Raw genomic sequence first — 23,838 nt, 5'->3', positions numbered from 1 at the left:
TAAGCATGCACAGTGCTCATTCAAGATAGGTAAACCTTCGAGAAGGTAAGAAAGAAAGCAAGAGAGACACTGAGAGACACATTTAAACCTTAGCTATGAACAAAACAGGCCAAAGGCCCTTTCTTTCAAACTGGGGTCTCTATATGGCTTCCTGCCCCTTTAGTAGGTAACTATTGCTACCTTTTTCATATTACCTTTTTCATTAGGATACCTTTTTCATATTACTTAGACATTTAAACATGAAATAGAAAGGAAAAGAAAAAGAAAGTTCTACAAGCATAACTTGGAAAAAATGAACAGCAGGGTACAAAAGATGATTTTTATCTACCTAACAAATTTCACATGTAGAAGCCAAAGGCCATTGATTTTCTTCCTGTAAATTCTTTCTTTTTTAAATATTTTGTGAATACTAGAATGATTTGCACAGTCATAGAAAGCACAAACCCTATTAGAAAGAAGGAAGTTGAATAGAGGTTTGCATTTGGACATATGTTGTCCTCTTTCTACATGGCACTATATTTCAGAAAATGTTTTCATTGCCAAGGCCTACAGTCATTTCTCTCTGGTGACAGCACAGGAAAAAGAGCAAAGGGGCAGCTAACCAGGGAAATCCCTGCACCTGTCAATTGGAAATGCAATCCTGCTCACAGACTCTGCAGAGAAAGATAAATTGATTGCTTGGAAGACATCGGCAGTGAAAGTCAAAAAAATTGCTGAAAATGTGCCGGGGTTTGTCTACCAAGAATGGGAAAGACTTGTCTACAGATCTTTTTATCTGTAAATTTCAAAAGTACCTTTGCTAAAAATTGCAAACACTTTCAAGATATGTCTAATAAGTGTTTCTTTCAAACATTCAGGATTAGAATAATATGATGTGATGCTGGGAAAAAAAACAGCCATAGGATGGTGGGGAACTATAAAACTGGAAACTCAAGTCTGATATACTTTCAAAGCTGCAACAGACCACATCAAAACAGTGATATAAAGTATAATTTTCCATAGGGAAAAACATTTATTATGGATTATTGGATTTAAAGAACTGATTTATTATACATTTGTTTATCCATTGAGAAAAAAAGAAAATTAGTAATAGGGAAGAAGAAAAGAAAAAACTTTTGTATAACATAAGGATGCTATTTCTACCAAAATATCTTCCCAAACTGCATTCTATTAAGGAAGTTTCTGCTAATGTGTTATAATTTTATTGGATGTAGGATAATGTCCAATAAAAAAATATTTCAATATCTAAATATTTCCCACCACCTACCAAAAATAATTTAAAATAAAATTTCAAAAAGAACAATGGTGTCAAAGTTGTTCTGCTGCTATATTTTGACAAGTAAATGAATCTTAAAAAAATTACTTTATAAATGTTTAGATATTGTGATCTCATTCAATTTTTTTAATTTTTTCAAATTAACATATAATCTATTATTTATTTCAGGGGTACAGGTCTGTGAAATTCAATTTTAGAAATTCTTTAGGAAACTTTAGTTTTATATGTAAGAATGAATAGGTATTAAGGACATGTAAATAAAATTAATTCATCTATGGAGATTTCCACATGAAATTTTTTTTTAACTTGATTTTATTTTTTAAGATTTTATTTATTTACTTGACCCAGAGAGAGATCACAAGTAGGCAGAGAGGCAGGCAGAGAGAGAGAGGGGGAAGCAGGATCCTCGCAGAGCAAAGAGCCCGATGAGGGGCTCGATCCCAGGACTCTGGGATCATGACCTGAGCCAAGGCAGTGGCTTCACCCACTGAGCCACCCAGGCGCCCCTCCAAATGAAATTTTAATATATATTTCTGCAGTATGGTTTTGAGGCTACCTATAATTTTTTTTCTTCTCATTTTTCTGGCACAAGATTTCTTGATTTTGTGGAATATTCTTGGGTTTCAGATTGAGAGTTGAAAATAACCAATGTTTAAGTAGTATGTATCAAATATGACTATAGTACCTTTTAAATTATATTGTTAATTGCTAAAATACACAACAAGGATTGTTTTTAGTCACTTATGTTATAAATATTTATAAAATATAATTTCAAATGATTATGTTCAGATGAAGAAGAGAGTATATAAATTAAATATATCCCCTTATCATAAGGTCAACACAAAATTGTACAAAATGATCATATTTAAAGTATTTGGCATATGTTATATGTGAACATGTTATATAATAAACAATCCATACTATATAATACATAAGCAGAATTTATAATATATGACAAAATTTATTAACATATGATATATACCTAAGAGTTTGTCTGTAAGTTGTAGAAGTACTTAATAGATTTAGTTCTTTAGAATGAGTAAATAACTTTAATATTATGAATAAAGATAAACATTATTTCTAACCCACTAACAACAGGATCATGACAACAGTAATTTCTTTAAATCTCCCCAAACTGCTTCATAAAAACCACACAGACACAAGAGATAATGAGTTAAATAATTCACAGATGACATATTCACTGAACCTACATGGCAGGAAATTGTCCAAGAACCTCTGAGGATGAGTGGTGGAGTCAAACAACTTCATAGCATCAGATCCATGCTGGGTCAGATGTTGCCCAGTGGTAGAAGAGAAGAGACAGGTAAACACCAAGGGACCATACAGGTCATGGGACCCAAACACTTGATTGCAAAAGTGTCTAGAACAATCCAAAATACTATAAGAACAATCTGAAATACTGTAAGAACTGCAGGTTTCAGGTTTCAGAGACATGACAAAAAAAGACCCAAGGAAATACACTGTGGCAAGGAGAAGATCAACCATGACAGTCTAAATCCCCAGGCATCACTGTACATGCCACAGATATGTTTTATAAAGGCAAAGACCTACCTTGAAGGAAAACTGTTGGGAACATAATTTGTGCTAAGAAGATAGGACCACTAGAAATCCCACAGAAAGATTGTTATGATGCTAGAAGTAAACAGATTCAGAGTAAATTCATTTTTGTATATCCCTTGAGAAATAATATACATCTGTTATGGACTAAGTATTTGTATCCCCTCACCCTGCAAATTTATAAGTTGAAGCTTTAAGTTCAAGTGTGATGGTATTTTGAGCTGGGGATATGGGACGGTAATTAGATTTAGATAAGATCATAAAGGTAGAATCCCTATAATGGAATTAGTGCCAACCTACATAGGGGAAAAGCCAGAGTGTATTCTCTTTCTTCCTCTCTCTCCCAGCTATGTGAGGACATAGAGAGAATATGTATGTCTCCAAGCAAAGAAAAGGATTCTCATCAGGAATTGAATCTGCTGTCCCTTTGATATTGGACATCTTAGTCTCCAGAATTATGAGAAATAAATTTGTGTCTTTTAAGCCAGTGAGTCTGTGAGTTTACAGTATTTTCTTGTAATAGCCTAAAATGCTAAAACAACCTCCTTGGGGTCCAGAAGCTCTAACCCTGCTTAGAGCTTGCAGAGTGTAGCTATTGGGGTAAAACTTCATCTGTGTCTCCAGTAGGACGTTCAGATGCTCTGTCAATCTGGTCACCTCTGGGAGATACAAGTGGACCACTTGGCCATGCACCAACACTCAAACTTCCTTTGCTGTGAAATCTGGAGCAATTAATTACAGACCCTAACACTGATGGATCAAATATTTGGGAAAACATGAGATAGTAGGTCTTTCTGCTGGGGTTCATTAGATTAGAAATGGAATTTTTTTTTTTTTTTTAAGATTTTATTTGACACAGAGAGAGAGAGAGAGAACACAAGCAGGGGAAGCAGCTGGTAGACAGAGAGGGAGAAGCAGGATCCCTGCTGAATGGACAGCCTGATGCAGGGCTCCATCCCAGGACCCTAGATCATGACCTGAGCTGAAGGCAGACACTTAACCAACTGAGCCACCCAGATGCCCTGAAAGGGAAACCCTTATCTAGAATGCAAATCTATTCCAGTTATGAAAGAGGTTCAAAGTAATCAAATTTCTACCACATAGATACTATATCTCAAGAAATTATAGCATTTAAAAGATTGGTTTTGATTTTGTTGCTTACAGGCTAGACATTTGGCAGCAGTAATAGCGAGGTCAGCTCTAGTAAATGAGAATCCATGCTCTCGGTCTCTATCTCTGCCACCATGATTACTCCATCTTCTAGAGTAGATGTGTCTTACAAAAGCTTTCAGTGTGAAAGCCAATTAAATAGATCAATATGCTATCCTCAAAACAATGGATTCATGTGCTGCTCTCTGCAATCTTTAGATAGTCCAGATCTTTTTGACTGTATTATAAGAGAAGAAAAGGGAAATGTGTATTCAAGGGCAAGTGAGAATTTATTATACATTTTAAGTGAGCAAAAAATTTTTCTGATCCTTTTTTTTTCCTTATTAGAAATAAAAATAATGTACATGCCAAATCAGTGTCCACATACTATGAACTCAAGGCTCTATCTATTCTAACAAACTCACCACATCTATCATAGAAGCTTTGATCAGGTAACTACTGGATTGAGCTTGCACTGGCCTAGTCATCCTCCAGGACCCACCCTGTTTCTACAGGGGCAATGTTAATAACTTAACTGGGGATTTGATGAAGCTTACCATCCTTGCATCTATCAGAAACATAAAGCTGGCAGGAATCACCTAAATTCTGCAATACATACAGAGGTAAATTTTATTTCTTTTTAATAAGTTGGTCATGGAAGGACAGTTTCAGAGGCTTCCACTTGGCTTTCTCTGTTTTGGTAGTTACCTACAACCAAGGACCCAATGCGGAAGTTGTGTAACTTCTAAGTATGAAATATCAGTTAAACATTCAAGGCCAGGGAAATGACCACCAGGAGGTCACTGTAAGTCATTTATTTCCTGGCTTCCATATGCACCCACTCATAAAAATAGAAAGGCCATAATAATGTTGCAAAGTACCCATTATTCAATGTCACTGGAACTCAGTAAGAACTAGTTCTAGAAATATGTGGATGGCCCCCATTTCTTAATTTATATTAACTGAGTAAATGGTATAATTCCCTTTGGGGAAAAACTGAGTAAATCACTACTGTGTGTACATGCCATGATGTTGTTCCACTTTAAAAACAAATGTTCACTGGGTTCTAAATCTGAATAATGAGCTCAGGTCTGGAAACTCTACAAGGGATGATATTTTTATTAGGGTGGCCACATTCAGGTTCCCAAACACCCAACCTTGCTTTATTCTGCTGGTTTAAACTGAGTAGTACATTTGCTTGCTACCAGTCTATTTTGCCTCCTGAGAAGTCATAGCCTATTAACCATCCTAAGTCCCTCTGGACTTTAGATTGGGTTCCCAGGGCTGCTACTCCAATTCTGCTAGTTATCATAATATCTGTGGTTAAGCACCACCTGTTGCTGGCAGTTAAGTGCCACCTTTGGACTATATAGTTTCAAAGCCCATACATGGCCCTAGACAAGATCAAAAACAGCTCTTCTATCTCTAGCTCTAGACTGAAAAGTTGAGCCACACTGAATGTTTTTGATGCTCCAGCTTTTCTTACCAGGTGATTCATGTGGCCTTGCCTGTGTTCTTTGGGCTTTCCCAAAGAACATAATCATCATGCTCACCTTCCGATTGTAAATACTATGTCCATTCTGACATGTCCATTTGCTTGAACTTTTTAATGTCTTTATATATCATCTGACATGGCAATTTACACATTGAGATTTTGCTCAGTTTGGTCATCATGTCTATCATGCCACTGAGAGCCATCTTATTAGTTAATTTGCGCAATCTCTTGAGCTTCTTTCCAGGATGCTAAAGCCTTCATCTCCGGAGAGTATTCTCAAATAAATAAACTCTTCCCTATTTCATCTTCTAGTCCTTTGACAAATTATCTTTTAATCAAGTGCCACTCATACTGCCTGAGTGGCTACAAACATAAGGCAGATATGTTTGTAATTTTGTTAAATTATAGTACTTACTTTCTTTATCAAGCTCAGTGTGTCTTCAGCTAGTTTTTGCGACTCAAACCTAGGTATAGGCCAAATAACCAGGAGGGAAAGTGAGGTCACATGTTAAGGGCTATGTATGTTGCCTTTTAGGATTTTTGAGATTATTGCTCTTAAGAAGAGGGAAACAATTCTTCAAGCTTAGAAGTTTCCACAGAATTAGAGGAGTCAAATCTTCAGAAACAATCATCTGCATGTCTACATTCTATGCCCCAGATTTTCCCAAAGGGGACAATGTCTTTGGTATAACAAATCTGCATTCTTTGAGTTTACTTCCCTTTGAAGTTAATTGTACAAGACAATAAATCTCAGGCTTCATGCTCGACTTTCTCTGCACTCCTACTCAAGACATGAGGGCTTCCTTGCCTCTACTAAGAAGCCCCTTTGCCTGCCACATTTCATTTTTTAATAATTATTTCCCTTACATTCTGTAGAGAAATTATAGCACATAAGAGTGTGTCAATATGAGAACTGGTATTATAGAAAATGAGGAAGGTTTTTTCTTTTTTTTTTTTTTTGAAAATGAGGAAGGTCTTAACGGTCTCCTTACTTCTGGACCAATTAATGTCTATTTTCAAAATACTGTGCTCTAACTTGTGAATCTGATCATTTAATTCCTTTCCCCAAATCTCTTTCATTGCGTGCATGCGCGCACACACACACACACACACACACACACACACACACCGTACAAGACTATATTATATGTGACCTACTTAAACATTAAGCTCACTTACTACTGCTCTCATTTAGGGCATTTTAAAAGTCAAAATATAAAAATATAGGAAAGATAAACAGCATCAGAAATCATCAACACAGGTCTAATTCTGTTTTGGTTCACACCAGTCAATTTCCCTCAATCCTTGAATAATATAGAAGCAAATCCTAGGCAGCATATTTCATAAAATAAATAAATAAATAAATAAATAAATAAATAAATAAATAAAGTCAGCATTAGAACTAAACAAAACATCTTCCAGGTTTTAGCCTGGAAATTTAATAACAAATCCTTAATATTATAAAAATATAGTTACTGGACATATTTCCATGATGTCTCTTTCAAACTTGGTTTATTGAAATCAGGATTCCAATAAGGCACAAAATATTGATAGCCTGGTTGATGATTTTCTTGTCTTTATAGGGTTTTTTTCCCTCTTTCTCTTTCCATGAAGTTTGTTTTTTCCTTGTAGGAATTCACTTGCCTTATACAATTAACAAATTTGGATTTTTGTTTGTATTCCTATAGGTTTTATTTTTAACATATTTCTTTAATTTTATTTTTCCTATAAATCAGTAACTGAGCAAGGGATTCAATTAGATTTAGATTTGATTGTTAAGTTTACTTCAAAGTTAATGTGTTGTACTTCCTATTTCTTCACATTAGGTGGCACATAATATCTGGTTGTGTCAAGTTTCATTCTTAAATTTGATCACCAGGTTCATTAACCTAAAATTCCTCTAGACATGCTATGATTTTTCAACACTAATACATTTAGATGTACTGTTACCTTTATGGCTTTGAGTGATCAGAACATACTTTATATGGCATTATAATAATTATTCATTTTAAAGAAATAAAATAACTGACAAAAATTAATGTATAAGAATAGTTATAAAATGCTTTGGGACAGGAAAAATTAGAGACACATTTAATGTCAAGGAATAAAAGCATAGTAAGTTAATGTGGTAGTCCTAAAATAGAATGTTTTGTGATACTATCATACTTTCAAAAAGTATTCAGTATCATGGAAAATATTCTTAATGTAATGTTGTAACAAAAAGTACCAGAGATAGGATTTCTTGGAAGATGGCAGACTGAAAGGATACTAAGCTCACCTTGTAGCTATTATTTTGGTGTATCTATGGGACAGCTATACAACTAACTCTGAAAATGACCTAAAATTTGGCAGAACACACCTTTCATGGTTAATCATGGAGAAGAGGCCACATCAAGAAGGGTAAGAAGGGTAGAGGTGAAGTTGGGAACTAAACCCCTTGTGGGACACCTCAAAAAGGAGGGGTACCACCAGCATGGAGAAAGCACAAGTATCAGACCCCAGACCAGGCAGCCCTAGCCCTGGGGAACTGCACTTGGAAGACAAGTATCTATAACAACTGTCTTTGGAAAACAGAGGAATTTAACTTCAGGAGCTTTAAAAATCAGTGAGCTTAACACCATGCAAGACAAAGGGCAATAGAGAACGGGGTCCCTGCCCTTAAAGAGCCTGCATGTTGAGTAACTCACCCTGTGACACAGCACAGAAGCAACTGTCTGAAAAGTGCCTGGGATACAAGTGAAGGAGATTCATTGTATAATCTTAAAATGTGTGATGGAGGGGCAGGGATCTTCAGGAGATTTTTCCCAGAACAAAAGTACTGGTGAGCACCATTTCCCTTTCACTCCCCAGCCTGGATAACCAGGAGCCAATGCTAACACTATAGTAAAGATTGTATATTAATCACTTATAAACCCAGTAAGGAGGTAAAAACAAAAAAAGCAATAAAATCAATTATATCTACAAAAATTAGTCAAGGGATATGTAAAATAAAATGATGTAAAATATAACATCATATTCATAAAATGAGTAGGAGTAAAAATTTAGTGCTTTTTGGATGTGTCCAGACTTAAGCAACCATCAACATAATATGACAATACACATAAGATGTCGTATATGATTCCAAAATTAACCACAAAAAACCTATAATAAAAATCTATAATAGATACACAAAAAATAAAGGAAAAAATCCTAACATAATACTAAAAGATGTCAACAAACCACAGGGGAAGGAAGCAAGGAAGGAAAAAAAAGGAAAATAGAGCTATAAAAACAACCAGAAAACAACAAAATAGCAATAAGTATATACCAATTAAAAATTACTTTAAATGTAAACAGACTAAATTCTTCAATCAAAAGACATAGGGTAATGGAATGGATTTTTTTTTTTCGGTGCCATCTATATGCTGCCTATAAAAGATTCACTTCAGACCTAAATACACATACAGACAAAAAGTGAAGCAATGGAAAAACATATACCATGCAAATGGAAGTTAAAAAAAAATCCAGGCTACCAATATTTATATCAGATAAAATAGACTTTAAAATAAAGACTATAGCAAGAGACAAAGAGCACTATATAATGATAGAGATTAATGCAACTAGAGGATAAACAATTGAAAATATCTATGCATCCAATATAGGAACACATAAATACCTAAAACAAATATTAACAGACATAAAGGGAGAAATTGACAATGACAGAATAACAGTAGGGAATTCTAATGCCCAACATACATCAATGGACAGAAAATAAACAGTGATTTTGCTCAATATATTAGACCAGGTGGATCCGGCCAGATATATGCAGAACATTCCATCCAAAAACAGCAGAATATACATTCTTTTCAAGTCCACATGGAGTATTCTTCAGGATAAATTACATGTTAAGCCACAGTATAAGTGTCAATAAATTTAAGAGGGCAGATATAATACCACCATGTTTTCTGAATACAACAGTATGAAACTAGAAATCAATTATAAGAAAAAAAAAACTGGAAAGAACACAAATACATGGAATTCTAAAGGACATGCATCACTATACAATGAATGGATCAACCAAGAAAGGAAAGTGGAAATTAAATATTTGGAGACAAATGAAAATGAAGATACAATGGTCAAAAATCTTTGGGATGTAGCAAAAGCTATTGTAAGAGGGAAGATTGTAGCGATACGGGTGTACCTTAAGAAGCAAGAAAAATCTAAATGAACAACATGACCTTATACCCTCAAGAGCTAGAAAAAAGAACAGAGCCCAAAGCTAGAAGGAAGGAAGTTATACAAATCAGAGCATAAATAGAGACTAAAAGAACAGTAGAAAATATTGATGAAACCAAGACCTGGTTCTTTGACAAAATAAACAAAATTGATAAACCTTTAGCTAGACTAATCAAAACAAAAATGAGAGAACTAAAATAACATCAGAAATGAAGGAGAAGAAATAACAATGCTAAAAAAAAAAAAAAAAGAATTATGAGAGAATATTATGAAAAATTATAAGCCAAAAAACTGGACAACCTGCCAGAAGTGGGTAAATTCCTAGAAACATATAACCTTGTAAAACTGAATCAGGAAGAAATAGAAAATTTAACAAATCAATTACTAACAATGAAATTGAATCAGTAATCAAAGAACCTCCAATAAAAGTCTGGAACCAGATGGCTTCACAGGTGATTTTTTTTCTTTTTTTTTTTTTTTTTGAGAGAGTTGGAGAGACATAGAAGGGAGGGGGAGAGGCAGAGAGAAAATCTTAAGCAGGGCATGGAGCCTAATGTAAGGCTCTATCTCACAACCCTGAGATCATAACCTGAGCCGAAATGAAGAGTTGAATGCTTAAGGGACTGAACCACCCAGGCACCCCTCCACCAAACATTTAAAGGATGGTTAATAACCATTCCTTTTAAACTAATCCAAAAAAATAAAAGAGGAAGGGAGACTTCCAAATTCACTTTATAAGCCTAGCATCCCACTGATACCAAAAACAAACAAAGACAATATAAAAAAAAAAAAAATACAGGCCAATACCTCTGATGGACAAAGATGCAAAAATCTTCAACAAAATATTAGCAAACCGAATCAACAATACATTTTAAAAAATAATAAAATTCACCACCATCAAGTGGGATTTATTTCAGAGATATAAGTTTCAATATTTGCAAATTAATCAACATGATATACCATATTAATAAAAAATAAAATTATATGATCATCTCAATAGATGAAGAAGTATTTGACAAAATTCAATGTTTATTCATGATCAAGAAACTCTCAACACAAGAGGTTTACTGGGAACTACTACAAAATCATAAAGGACATATATGACAATGCCAAGGCTAATGACATGTTAATAAGGAAAAGTATAAAGCTCAGACCAAGAATAAGGCAAGAAGATCCACTTTCATAACTTTCGTTCAACATAATATTTGAGGTCCTAGCCTCATCAATCAGATGCAAAACAGAAATAAAAGGCATCTCAAGTGGTAAAGAAAAAGTAAAAGTCATTATTTGCAGATGACATGTAGAAAGCCCTAAAGACTCTAACCCCCAAAATAGAACTGATAAATTCAGTAAAGTTACAAAATGTAAAATTAATGTACAGAAATCTGTTGCATTTCTACACACTAATAAAGGATAGCAGAAATAGAAATAAATAATCTCATTTACAAATAATAAGCAAGAATATCTAGCAATAAATTTAACCAAAGAAGTGAAAGACTTATATTTTGAAAACTATGACATGATTGAAAGAAATTAAAGACAATGCAAACAAATGGAAAAATATACCATACCCTTGAATTGGAAGAATATTTTTGAAATGTCCATACTACCACAAACAATCCACAAACTAACAATATCCCTATCGAAATACTAACAGTATTTTTCACAGAACTAGAATAATCTTAACATTTGTATAGAACCACAAAAGATCCTGAATAACAAAGCAATCTTGAGAAAGAGCAAAGCTAAAGCTATCTCAACCCCAGATTTCAAAATATATTACAAAGCTATAGTAATCAAAACAGTATGGAACTGGTTGAAAAATAAACATAAAATGGGTCCTGGCTGGCTCAGTGGGTTAAAGCCTCTGCCTTCAGCTCGGGTGGGGATGGAGCCCCACATCCGGCTCTCTGCTCTACGGGGAGCTTGCTTTCCCCTCTCTCTCTCTGCCTCCCTCTCTGCCTACTTGTGATCTCTGTCAAATAAATAAATAAAATCTTAAATAAAATGAAATAAAATAAACATAAAGTTCAATGGAAGATGATAAACAGTCCAAAAGAAACAGGTAGCAGTATAGTCAATTAATCTATGATAAAGAAGGTAAGAATATACAATTGGGAAAATACAGTCTTTTCAACAAATGGTTTTGGGAAAAATAAACAGCTATATGAAAGAAAAAGAAAAAGAAAAGGGAAGAGAAGGGAAGGGAAAGGAAGGGGAGGGGAGGGAAAGGAAGGGAAGAGAAGGGAAGGGAAGGGAAGGGAAGGGAAGAGAAGAGAAGAGAAGAGAAGAGAAGAGAAGAGAAGAGAAGAGAAGAGAACAGAAGAGAAAAAGGGAGAGGGAAAGGAAGAGAAAGGGAGGGGAGGGGAGAGGGGAGGAGAGAAGGTGAGAGAAAGGGAGGGGAAGGGAGGGGAGAGAAACCAGACTACTTTTTCACAACATACACAAATAGAAATTCAAAATGGATTAAAGACCTAAATGTGATACCTGAAACCACAAAACTCCTAAAAGTACACATGGACAGTAATCTCTTGTACATTGCCATTAGCAACATATTTATGAAGTTTCCTCAAGCAAGGGAAACAAAAGCAAAAACAAACTGTCAGAACTACACTAAAATAGAAAGCTTTTACATAACAAAGAAAACAATCAACAAAACAAAAAAGGCAAACTACTGAATGGGAGAAGATATTTGTAAATTATATATCCTATAAAGATTCTATAAAGGGTTAATATCCAAAATACATAAAGAACTTATACAACTTAACACCAAAAAAAAAAAAAAAAGAAAAAAGAAAAAAAAGAAAAGAAAAGAAAATCTGATTCAAAAATGGGCAGAGGATCTGAATAGGCATTTTACCAAAGACGACACAGCCTACAGATACATGAAAAGATGCTCAACATCACTAATTATTAGAGAAGTATTAAAGCCACAGTGAATTATCATCTTATACTAGTCAAAACAAGCTCTATCAAAAAGACAAAGAGGCTCCTGGAGGCTTAGTCAGTTAACTGTCTTGGTTTTGGCTCAGGTCATGATCTCATGGTTGTGAGATAGAGCCCTGAAGCACAGAAACTGCTTGAGACTCTCTCTCCCCCTCCTTCTGTCTCTCTCCAGCTTGCTCTTACGTGTTCTCTCTCTTGAGTAAGTAAATCTTAAAAGAAAAAAGAAAAAAAAAAAAGGACAAGAAGTAACAAGTATTCACAAAAATGTGGAGAAAAGGGAACCCTTGTGCACTTTTGGTAGAAAATAGTACTCCACTATTTGTGGAAAATAGTATAGAATTTCCCCAAAAAGTTAAAAATAATAATATCATACAATCTAGTAATTCCACTACTGTCCCTAACCCACAGAAAACAAAAACCACTAATTTGAAAAGAAATATGTATCTCTGTTTACTGCAGCTTTAGTTATAGTAGCCAAGATACTGAAGTAACCCAAATGCCCACTGATGGATGAATCAATAAAGAAGATATGGTGTACACACACACACACACACACACACACACTGAAATACTACTAAGCCATAAAAGAAGAATGAGATCTTGCCATTTGCAACTACACAGATGGACCTAAAGGATATTATGTTAAGTGAAATGAGTCAGATGGATAAAGACATATACCATATGATTTCACTTATATGCAGATTCTTAAAAAATAAATAAATAAACAAAAAACAGAATCAGACCTATAAATATGGAGAACAAACTGGTGGTTGTCAGATGGGAAGTGGATGGGAGGTGGGTAACAGATACAAAGGATTAAAAAATTCAAACTTCTAGTTATAAAATAACAGTCAAGGAGATGAATTATAGCATAGGGTATATTGTCAATAGTATTGCAATCACAGATGTTCATTACAGAGAAAAAACTGAGGATTGCTGGAGGGGAGGCGGGCAGGCTAATGGGTTAAATGGGTGATGAGTATTAAGGAGGGCACTTGTGAGGAGCACTCGGTGTACGTAAGTGATGAAGCACTAAAGTTTACTGAAACCAATCTTACAGTATATGTTAACTAAATTTAAATAAAAACTTGAAATTAAAAAGTGCACATACATATTTTACATTATCATACTAAGATTTTTGTGCCCTACAGAAGTCATAGAATAAAATATACTATTGTACTGGGTAGGGTGCCGGACTTCTAAAGGGAATGCCTATCATCAAATAGGTCCTCAGAGAGAAAACAGAAACCTTACAGAAGATATTAACTTGCAGAGGAAAAGAAAACTCATTTCTATTTTCTAGTCTTTCTCTTTAACTAATATTCTTAAGAATGTCAAGCCCCTGCATATATAATTTATCATAGTAGTAGGGGATGGGGTATATTAAAAGGTTTTAGTACTCACTACTAGCCTCGTGAAGATGAGCTGCTGCTTTGGTTGCTTTGGAAAACCATAAATATTTACTTAAAACTCAATTTGCCACTATCTGTGGTTAATTAGAATTTTTATAATCCTTGTTTCATGCATTCTCAGTTTCTTAAGGTAAAAACTTTTTTTTTTCTCTTTTTAAATTTCTTTACCCTCACTCAGTCCACCTCTTCTCATTCAGCAGAGAAAATCCCTTCTCCATTAGTAGCGACACGTTTTTTTTTTTTTTTTATATCAGATCGAATGTTTGGTAACTATCAGTTTCATCTTGACTCGTGTCTTCAGAAATACTGCAAGGATGCGGGACCTAGTAACTGATAACTTATTATGTTACTGTCTGGATTTTAAGAAAAAGGAAAAGATCCCTTCTGGCTGTTATGTTGGTATTTTCAAGCTGCTTCTGTTTCTGCAGCCAAGGGAACCGTCTGGGAATGATGTTGAGTGAAAAACGTGAGTGCAGGCCGCATATTTGGGAGAAGGAGGCTAGGAGAAGCTAACTAGAGTTTTCTGGGTGAAAAGAAACTTGGTACTGCGATCACTCCAGACACACGGAGAGACGGCGCAGGAATATCACAGAAAGTGGCGGAAGAAAGCTGAACGAAAATAAAGCTTTGACTTCAAAAAAAGCATATTCAATCCATATGTAAAGAATAAATTCTCCACTTGTAAAATTTGTAAAAGTTCTGTGCACCAACTGGGTTCTCCTTACTGCAAGGGTTATGCCTACAAAAAGGGCATCTGTGCAATGTGTGAAAAAAAAGTTTTGGATACCAAAAACTACAAGCAAACATCTGTACAGATGTATTGATGATGTTCCTGGCTTTCTATGTGATTTTATTTTTTGCTTTGAATTTTCAAGGCATAACATAGATGTTCAAGTCACAAAATAACATGTTTTAAGACAATTAATATTAAACCAAGTTGATTGGTATTCATTTTTTTTGCTCTTAAGAAGTTCTAAACAAATAACCAGTTTCCTGTCTTAGTTCCTTTCCTAACAAGCATCTTATTGAAATAGAATAAGTAGCAAATAAATGAAAAATATTTTCCCATTTCTGTAGACACTTATTTATCATTATTCATATAATTCTTATCCTCATTCTCTAATTATAGATTTAACAAAAGTGAGAGATTGTTGGTTGATATTTTATTACGAACTTTGCATCAAACTTATAACTCTTCCTTTATTCTCTGGTTGGTGTCATAGTTCTTAGAATCAGCAGTCTCTATTAATTGTAACTTCACAGAGCACTGGAATATCTGAGACCATTATAGCTGAATAGTTCCTTAGTCATTAGCCCAGATCTAAAACACAAGTTGTATTTATGACACTTTATTTTTGTTCTTGAAGCCAAAGTGCCAATACCTTCTGTATGGGAATGGGAAAACAAGTAACCCCATGTGTGTCCAAGTGAATACATTGAATTTCAGAAAAATATATTCTGTGCACATTACCTTGAATTCAAACTGTCATGAAAGCCAAGAAAACAGTGTTCATCTATGGGAATGTGTAATGAATGAATTGCCACTCTTAGGAAATCTCCTTTCTTAAAATGCAAAAACCAAAAATTTTTTATCTCCCCTCCCCACCAAAAATAAATAGAACAAAACCAAAATAAATAAATAAATAAATATAAAAAATTTAAAAAAACCTGTAAATTGCAAAAGTAATGTGATGCTTTACTAATTTTGCTAGTTGTTTTTGGAGCTTTACAAATAAAAATTTTTAAATTTGTCGACGAGGCTCTTCTTTCACATTAACATGGTAGTTTTTTCTATCAAAATTTTATATCAGTTCTGCTTCATGACATTGCCATTTTATGTAGATTTGATTTTACTTTCCACTTCTATGTTTCTCTCATCATATCTAGTTGCTATGATTTTCTTCTGAATTCTGAACAAAGTGACTGAATGTGTTTCATTGCATAGATTTTCTAAGGAATATAACTTGCCATCACAATTTTAAATTTGATAATTTTTCTTTTAATCAGGAATACATATTTTATTTCTAATCTCTGGAATAATTATATGAACTAAAAGGTAATGATAGCTTCAGGTAAAAAATGGAGGGTCTGTGAGTTCCTGATTTATGGGCAATTACATAGGTTGCAGTCACAACTGGAGAGGCCTATGTTAAGACACCCCAAGCGCAGAGAGCTCAGCTCATATGGAAGTTCCTCATCTACGTCATCATTCTCCCTGGGGTTGGAAGTCAATATGCTGACTGTTGCCCTGAAGTCACACCAGGGAAAGCACATGCTCTCTACCTATGTTCATCCCTGCATCAGGTTTAAGCTCTTTCTCCATAAAGATGGCAACAATACTTTATCCCATAACCTTCATGCAAAGCCACTTCCAACCCACAATGATATGAATAAAGAAAATCTGCTCCTCTTCCCTGACACCGTGGACCACAACACCAGTTTGGACCATTACTCTGTGCATGGACCAGTCAAGTGTATGGGGTTTGAAGCTTATTTCTCTACTTGTACCAAATGATGACCTGTAGACTGATCTTCTGACACTTTGCTTGTGACCAGAGATGACTTAAATAATTTAGAATGGTAAAAAAGAAAACGAAAGAAAAAAGCTATAGTAAGAGGAAAACCAGGGGCACCTGGGTGGCTCAGGTCATGATCCCAGGGTCCTGGGATCGAGCCCCACATCGGGCTCTCTGCTCAGCAGGAGGTCTGCTTCCTCCTCTCTCTCTGTCTGCCTCTCTGCCTACTTGTGATCTCTCTCCCTCTTCAAGTAAATAAATAAAATCTTAAAAAAAAAAAAAGAGGAAAACCTTGCCTCATTCTCCCCTCATAACATTATATATATAGTATATATAGTCACCATATACATGTGTTTTGGCAATTAAATATTTTACATGCTATATGAAAGACACAGTTGATCCAAGTACAGCTAAATATCTCTCTACTCAGCACTTTGCAAAGAAAAAAAAAAAAAAAGGAAAAAAACATTTTGAGACTAGTTCCCACTTTGATGTAATGGCCTCAGCAGAAGTAGACTTAGAAGAGTTATTAAGGTGGCTAGTCTATGATAATGAATAGGTTATTAGAAGAGTATGGAATGATTTAAAAAAAACAAGAAAAAAAAACAAAAAATAGAGGGTCTGTTCACAAGATGAGACAGAGGTGATCAAAACCTACATTTACATAAGGCCCAGGAACATAACTTGATAACCTTGAATATTATTAAAAGCCTTGGAAGAAACTCAATATGGTTAAATCATTGTTCAAAATATTTTACTATGTTGGCCTAAGGTAAAGAAAGCTGGTTTTTGCCCTAGACAGGCTGGTGGGGTAAAATGGAAACTGGTAATATTCAGTATATAACACTGCATTCTTTGTTATACTAAGTGGCCTATTTTTTTAAAGATTTTATTTATTTATTTGACAGAGAAAGAGATCACAAGTAGGCAGAGAGGCAGGCAGAGAGAGAGGAGGAAGCAGGCTCCCCACCGAGCAGAGAGCCCAATATGCGCCTCAATCCCAGAACCCTGAGACCATGACCAAACTGAAGGTAGAGACTTAACCCACTGAGCCACCCAGACGTCCCTTAAATAGCTTATTTTTTTTTAAGATTTTATTTATTTATTTGACAGACAGAGATCACAAGAAGGCAGAGAGGCAGGCAGAGGAAGAGGGGGAAGCAGGATCCCCGCTGAGCAGAGAGCCTTATGAAGGGTTTGATCCCAGCACCCTGAGATCATGACCTGAGCCTAAGGCAGAGGCTTAACCCACTAAGCCACCCAGGTGTCCCTAAATGGCTTATTTTTAAATATATTTTATGACTGTTGATTTAAGTAGTTTTTGTGAATTGGTTGGGTAAACATTAAAAGTGGTTCTTCAGGCCTCTAGTAATTAACAATATTCCAGAACAGTGATAAAAATATTTTATGATGTTATTTTCACCAAGATGAAAATTGTCAGGTTGATAAAATATTTTTTTAAACTTCGCAAATGCACTGAGAATTTCTGCCATAAGACTCAACATTTTTTAATCCAACACTTCTAAGATGCATTTGATTACCATGAATTTTTTTTCTATCATTACACCTATTAATATACTTCAGAATCAATATCCTAATGTTTTATTTTAGATTACTTATTAAACCTATTTTTAAGCCCATATTTATAAGTAAAAAGACAAGAATCTGGAAAATTATCCATTTGCCACTTACTATAAGAGGGTCATAATATAGGTTGGTTTATGTGAGAAACTTTAAGAATGCTGTATTACTTAACAAGAGATCTAGATAACGTGAATATGAAGGGTTAAACAATTTATTGTGTTTAATTATTTCTCATATGTTAAACACTTTATTCAGTGACCCATAATTGCTGAAATTTTTCCAAAAAATAGAGCCAAAGAGTGATCTAAAGAAAAAGAAATGCAACTTCAACACAAAACTAGTTTTTCCATGAAATGAGGGCCATTCTATGCTCCCATGTAATGATATACTCCCACTGGCAAAGCTTTGTTTCTAATCTAATAAAATATACAAATTTAATCAGGAATAATACTCAAATACATTCATTACTTTTTCCTTGGGCATTGTGCATGACACTTAAAAACTTAATTTTATAACAAAACAAGATGCCTATAGCTACATCGGTGAAGTATTAGAAAATTGTTTAAATTGTCATTATTTAAAACAAAACTTTCTACTAAAGCTAATAAAAATTTAAATCAATACAGAAAGCTAAGTTTAAGTAGATTAAAAAGAAGCTCACTATTATGGTTAAAAACAAGCTCAAGAACATAAAATAAGGACTTTCAAAAATGTATTAATAATTGATATATAATTATGTTCTATTTATTAATTAATAATTCAATTAATTAGGAGCATTGGAATTTAAGTACATAGCTATCTGTACCATTATTAGAAAAGTAGAGACATCACATATTCTATTAATAGGAATGAAGTTTAAAGTTTTTTTTAAAAACCGATAAAAATTGTCAGAGGCTATGGAATAAAACAGAATCATTAATAAAATGTGTCATTAGTTTAGTGGCTGCTCCACAGGAAAGGGGAAGAGGAGGGAACTAAAATACTTTGAAAAGATCCATAATATTTCTGGGAATCTAGGAGGCTGTGTTCATGTGTTGGACTGTGCACATGCCCAGAAGAGACATGAAAAGTGCTCTAACCTCTGCTTAATTTAACCTTTAGGCTTAACATTAAGTAGTAAGTGAAGTTTTTACAGTATTAATCTATTGGTTAAAGCACTTAATATGTACCCCAACACATACCCACACCCCCACCCACAGAGCCACTCAGCAAAGTCCTAGAAACCCATTAGTTAAAAGGTATTTAAGCATGTCTCCCTTCTATGAAATTAATCAGGTAGAGACCAGCAGATACACACAACAAAGAATACAGATATCATAGAATTAGTCCAGAAAAGTCTTAAACAAACAGCAACAAAAAAGGATTGTAGGGATGATGGCAGAGTAGGAAGATACTGAGCTCATTTCCTTCCATGTACACACCAAGGATGCAACTACAAAAAAGCAATTCACTCAGAAAACAGCCTGAAGACCATCCAAACAACTCTTCCACAGCAAGGGATATAAAGAAAAAGCCACATTGAGAAGCATAATGGGAGGGCCAGAGACAGAGTCAGGAACCAAACTCCTGGTGCGGCAACCCACAAGTGGGAAGGATATCATGGGCATGAGATTCTCCCTGAGGAATGAGGGGATCAGGTCCCACATTGCTTGGTCCCACCTTTGCTCCAGTCAATGTTACAACTGAAGTCAAGTCTGTTGAAATGCACCATGAAGCTTTGAGTGAGGCTCTTCCTGGGGACAATGTGGGCTTCAATGTCAAGAACGTATCTGTCAAAGATGTTCGTCGTGGCAATGTGGCTGGTGACAGCAAAAATGACCCACCAATGGAAGCAGCTGGCTTCACAGCTCAGGTGATTATCCTGAACCATCCAGGCCAAATTAGTGCTGGATATGCACCTGTGCTGGATTGTCACACAGCTCACATTGCTTGCAAGTTTGCTGAGCTGAAGGAGAAGATAGATCGTCGTTCTGGAAAAAAGCTGGAAGATGGTCCCAAGTTCTTGAAATCTGGTGACGCTGCCATTGTTGATATGGTTCCTGGCAAGCCTATGTGTGTTGAGAGCTTCTCTGACTATCCTCCTCTGGGCCGTTTTGCTGTTCGTGACATGAGACAGACGGTTGCTGTGGGTGTCATCAAAGCAGTAGACAAGAAGGCAGCTGGAGCTGGCAAGGTCACCAAGTCTGCCCAGAAAGCTCAGAAGGCTAAATGAATATTATCCCCAATACCTGCCACCCCAGTCTTAATCAGTGGTGGAAGAACGGTCTCAGGACTGTTTGTGTCAATTGGCCATTTAAGTTTAATAGTAAAAGACTGGTTAATGATAACAATGCATCGTAAAACCTTCAGAAGGAGGTTTTGGCCCTGGAGGCTGGCATGGGGAAAAGAGCCATCATAACATCGGGCTTCAAAAATCAGTAGAACTTAACTATGGCAGAGCTAAAGGGCTATAGGAAACTGATATTCACAATATCTCATGTTGATGAAAAGGACAGCAGAGGGAATACAGTCAATATTATAATAATTTTATACGGTGACAGATAATAACTACATTTACCATAGTGAACATTTCATAATGTATATAATTGTCAAATCAGTTTGTTGTACACATGAAACTAATGTTCTATGTCAATTATATTTCAATTAAATTTTTTAAAAAATAAAACAAGACAAACAGCAAATAGCAACAATAAGAAAACTGGATAAAGAATATAATTTTCAGAGTTGACACATTATATAGTTTTTATACTGTTTCCCAGAATAAAAAATATATAAAACACACAATTTTTAGACCATACACAGGCAAAAAGCAGTCAGTGGAAACTGTTCATAAGGAAAGTCAAGCATTGGATTTACTAAGAAAATAACCTTGAATCAGCTATTTTAGATATGTTCAAAAAAACCAACAGAAATTATGACTATTATGACTAAAGAACCGAAAGGAAAAACAAAACAGATACATCACCAAATAGAGATTATCAAAATACATAAAATTAAAAAACAATGAAAAATACATCCTGGATTTGAAAAATTCAATAATTGAAATAAGTTTTACTAGAGTGGCTCAACATCAGTCATAAGCTGGCAGAAGAAAGAAACAATGGATTTGAAGACAGATGAACAACAATCACCAGTCTGAGGAACAAGAAAAAAAAAAAAAAGGAAAAGAAAAATGACAGTGTCAGATAGATGTGGGATACCACCTATTATACCAACATATACATAATGAGAAGATCAGAAAAGATGATAAATATAATATTCAAAGAAATAATGGCCAAAAGCTCATCAAATTTGATGAGAAACTTTAATTTGCTGGTGCATTTTGAAATCTTGAAATATAGGTAAGAGAAAAGTAACCATATCAAAACACTGTCAGCATCCTGTTTTCCTTAACCTCCCTCAGGAGAAACTACTTCGTTGGAACCCAACCTACATAAAGGAAAAGAAATACTCAACTCTACCCAAGTCTAGAATTCTTGTCCCACCTAACTGGCAGGGTTGGAGAATGGGAGTAAACGGAGAAGCACTTATGAAAACAATGGCCTAGGGGCTCATTAAAAATGACAGGATATTATAGCAAGCAGAACTACAAGCCTAAGACTCTAATTAAGAAGAAATTTGTAGGGAAATCTGTGATGTTTTATATTTACGTCAACTAGGCTAGGCTATGGCAACAAGCTGCTTGGTCAAACACCAGTCTAGATATTGCCCTGAGGGTAAAGTTTAGATTATTAACATTTAAATCAGTAGACTTTAAAAAAAGCAAATTGCCCATCCTCATAATGACAATGATATCATACAATCAGCCAGAAGACTTAAGAGCTATGATACTAAGACTGGGGTCTCAAAAAAAAGTGGGGGGATTCTGAGTCTAGACTTAGAAATTCTACCTTAGTCACCAACCTTTGGACTCTGACTGCAAAGTTCAGTTCTTGCTGCAGGCATTCCACACAGATTTTGGATTTGCTAATTTCTACAACTGCATAAACCAATGCCTTAAAACAAACAAAAACCTCTGAAGCAAATTCCTTAGACATTGCTTTCACTCTTTTTCTGTCTCTGTTTCTGTCTCTGTTGTCTTTTCTTTCTCTCTCTCAATATATGTATATACATATGTATCTCCAGCCCATTGGTTCTTTTTCTCTGGAGAACCTTAACATACAAAATCAAAAGACAATACAGGAAACTAACAAACAAAAGAAAAATCAAGGACACTAGAGGAAAGTGTAACCTCTGACTCCTATAGTTACACCAGACAGTAAAAACAGCTTAACTCACAGCTGGATAAACATAAAACTTCATACTAAAAGCCTACTTACCTTAATTCTTATTCCAAATATAATGTCTAACATGTAACAAAGATTGCAAGGAGTACTAACAAGCAAGAAAAACTATAGTCTGAGCCAAATCAGGTAACAGAACCAAACTCAGAAATGGCAGACATTTTGAAGTTTTCAGGTTGAAAACTGATAATGACTATGATTAATGTGTGAAGGGGACTAATGGAAAAAGGGAACATGTTAACACTAACGAAGAGAAAACTAAAGTAACGATATTAGTGCTAGGCGAAGCGGACTTCAGCCAAGGAAAATTATCAAGGACAAAGAGAAGCATTACATAGTGATAAAGGGGTCAATTTTCTAAGAAGAATTAGAAATTCTTAATGTGTATATGCTTGACAGCAACATACCAAAATAAATAAGGCAAAACGGATAGAACAGCAAGATGAGGTAAATAATTCTATTACTAGATCTGGAGGTTTCATCAGTAATTGACAGATCCTGCTGACCGAGTATCAGTTAGGAGTAGTTGAACTGAAGCACCATCAATCAAATGGCTCTAACTGACATTTACAGAATAGTTACTCAACAACAGAGAACATACATAATTCTCAAGCTCACATGGAATATTCACCAAGACCTGTCATATTCAAGTACATGAAACACATTTCAGCAAATTTCAGAGTTGAAGTCATCCAAAGCATACTCTTGGAAAACAATGGAACTAAACCAGAAATCAATAACAGAAAAGAACAAATGCCAAAAGATATTTTAAAATAACTACATTTAATGAAAATACAACTTCTCAAAATTTGTGGTATGTAGGGAAAGCAGTGCTTAAAGGAAAATTTATAGCACTGATTGCCTATAGTATAGCAGAAGAAATCTCTAAAAAAAAAAATGTAAGTTTTCATCTTAGGATACTAGAGAAAGAAGAGCAATGTAAGCCTAAAACGAAAAAAAAAAAAAAAAAAGGCAGAAAAGAAATAACAAGCTTTCTACAAGTAGAAATCAATGAAGTTTAAAATAAGAAGTAGAGAAAAATCAATAGATAAAAGGAGAAGATCTGTGAAACCAAAAATAGGGTCCTTTGAAAACAGTAATATAATTGATAAACTTCTAGCCAGGCTAGGAACAAAAATGGAGAGAAGACATAGTTACCAATATCAGAAACGAAAGAGTACCATCACTTTAAAAGATAACATATTACGTAAAATTTTATGATCACAAATTTGACACTTTGAATGAAATGGACTGAGACTTGAAAGATACAACCCACCAAAATTTACACTACTGTAATGTAGTAGTGTAATAGTAATCTGAATAGGAATCTATTCCTATCTGCTAAATTCAAATAAGAAGTATCCTTCCAGAAGAGAAAGCACCA

The 23,838-nt window shown here is 34.8% G+C and overlaps 2 pseudogenes across 1 annotated transcript; both read left to right on the top strand.

Annotated features, from left to right (window-relative positions):
- The window catches only part of LOC111140789, a 52,213-nt pseudogene extending 37,318 nt beyond the window's left edge, over positions 1-14,895 (top strand).
- A 4,900-nt stretch (positions 14,896-19,795) lies between these two features.
- On the top strand, positions 19,796-20,525 carry LOC111140788 (annotated as a pseudogene). The gene has a single exon (XR_002640168.1). The product of XR_002640168.1 is annotated as an elongation factor 1-alpha 1 pseudogene (transcript).
- The last annotated feature ends 3,313 nt before the right edge of the window (positions 20,526-23,838 follow it).

The sequence above is a fragment of the Enhydra lutris genome, unplaced genomic scaffold (genome assembly GCF_002288905.1).
Source record: "Enhydra lutris kenyoni isolate GAN:26980312 unplaced genomic scaffold, ASM228890v2 scaffoldscaffold5, whole genome shotgun sequence".
Lineage (NCBI taxonomy): Eukaryota > Metazoa > Chordata > Mammalia > Carnivora > Mustelidae > Enhydra > Enhydra lutris.
The sequence above is the reverse complement of the archived record's forward strand: the minus strand, read 5'-3'. Positions and strand labels throughout refer to the sequence as shown.